The sequence below is a fragment of the Microtus ochrogaster genome, chromosome 19 (assembly GCF_000317375.1).
Source record: "Microtus ochrogaster isolate Prairie Vole_2 chromosome 19, MicOch1.0, whole genome shotgun sequence".
Lineage (NCBI taxonomy): Eukaryota > Metazoa > Chordata > Mammalia > Rodentia > Cricetidae > Microtus > Microtus ochrogaster.
Genome location: NC_022021.1, coordinates 15,699,522 through 15,701,796, shown reverse-complemented (window position 1 = coordinate 15,701,796; position 2,275 = coordinate 15,699,522).

The following is a 2,275-nucleotide window of genomic DNA, read 5'->3' as shown; positions in this document are numbered from 1 at the left end:
TGGTTGCACCCCTCTTGGTCCTGACTTCCTTGCTCATCTTCTCCCTCCTTCTGTTCCTCATTGGGACTTTTGGAGCTCAGTCCAGTGTTCCAGTGGTTCACTGTATTTTGACCAGTTGTAGGTTTCTGTGATGGTCTACTGTTGCTGCAAAAAAAAAACCTTTTGTGATGAGGGGTAAGAGATACACTAATCTGTGTTTATAAGGATGGGTATTTAGAATAAAGTTAGAAATTACATTCATTTAAGGATGTGGCTATAATAGTTGTCTTCTAGTGTTTAGGACTTTTTTAGTCACAGCGAGTAAGCTAGGTTTACAGTACCAGGCATGAATTCTTTCCTATTGATTGGGCCTTAAGTACAATCATATAACTGTTAGTTAACCACAAGATAGAGGTGCTACTGTTTCAATCTTGGCTATGTCTTGTCATGATGATCATATTTGCAGGTTGTAAATTTTATAGCTGCCTAGGACTTTTAATTGGTTTACTCACTTTAAAGCTTGCATAGCACATTCAGGAACTAAGAATTATTTTTTAGAAAGGAAGTTTTCGGTTTGGTTCTAGCTCAACACCTCCAGGTTCTATGTCTGAAATATATAGTGTCTTCAGCAATAACTTCTTACCTTAAAGTTCTGGAAAGCAACTAATGGCAATGACAATAGCCTATTTTGTTTTGGAAGTCTTTTGGATTCCCTCAAGGGAACATCATTATCCAAAGTTGCATGACTTTGCTTAAATTATTTAAATATTTATACACGCATACATATATGCACACCCATATGTTTTATGGCCTTTTTAGTCATCCTTGGTCTTATTTATTCTTTCTCCTTCCCTCTCTCTCAGTATCAACTCCCCCTTCCCTTGATAAAGTCCTCTTTCATGTTTTTCCTATTTTTCCTTCCATACACCCATGTTCTGCTATTCTCCTTCTAGACCTCCTTCTCCTACAACCCCTGCTGTCTCCCTTTACTTTTATACTTTTTGTTGTTGTTCAAGATGGCAGACTCCCATCTAAATCCTTTGAGTAATGGGTACATGTCACACATAAAATGATCAATGATATTAGGACCACAGAATGGGAGTCCATAAATAGTACTGAGCTGAATTACTGAGTGAAAAAATCCTCCAATCCAAGATAATATCAACAGCACAACACAAACCCATTGCTTCATGATAGTCGAATAATGCAAGGGCTGACAGATGGCCACATAACGATCATAGGCCATCGCCAACAGAGGACTGATCTGCACGATTGTGTTTTTGCTTTTACTCGTCTCTTATGCTGTCATCCTGTCCTCTCTAAGGAACCTTAGTCAGGAAGGGAGGTGGAAAGCTCTCTCCACCTGTGGCTCTCACATCATTGTAGTTGTCTCCATTTTTGTTCCCTGTATTTTCATGTATGCACAGCCTGCTAAAACTTTCCCCATTGATAAAATGTTGAGCGTGTTTTATACACGCATTACCCCCATGATGAACCCCTTGATATACACTCTGAGAAACTCAGAGATGACAAGTGCTATGAAGAAGATCTGGAGAAGAAAAGTTATTTCAGGACAGAAATAAGTGAGTCTTCTTCAAGGGAGAATGTCATCTGACTGTGATGTTGTTTCCTTATGATGCATATCTTCTGAATTCTGATGTTAACTTCCTTTATTTATAAAGCATTTCTTAAAACACAAGTTAATTAAAATGGTTTTGCTATTAAAAAAATAAAAATAAATCCTTTGAGTATAACCTAGGCTGATTTGTAGGATTTTACAGTAGTTATAGTTGTTGTATTTTTAATTTATTTAGGAGCCCCTCTTCTGCCTTGCACATTGGGTGCATCAAGTTATATTCCTATGTCATAGCTAGCCATAACTGAATCCTCTCTGCCTCAGTCTATTTAGGGTCCTGGAAGAGTGTTATATCCTGGTGGCTTTATCAGCAGTAGAGTTTGACTTTTCAGAGTTTTTTTAATCTGGAAAATCATGGATCAATTCAATAAATGTAGTGTCTGGTAAGTACTTTTCTTCTGGATCATAAACATGTCCTCTTTCTTTTGTTTTCACATTGTAGAAGGAACAAAGGAGCCCCTGAGGTCTCTTCAGTAAGGACACCATCCTATTTAGTGTTTCACTCTCATACCTGGCAGCATCCCAATACTTTCATCTGTGATTGAACATTCCAAGTTTTCTCACTCTCTGTACATTGTCAGGCTGTGGTTATGACCTATTGCAGGAGGAAGCTTTTCTGATGGTGACTGAGCAAGGTAGCTATCTATTAGTATAGCAGAA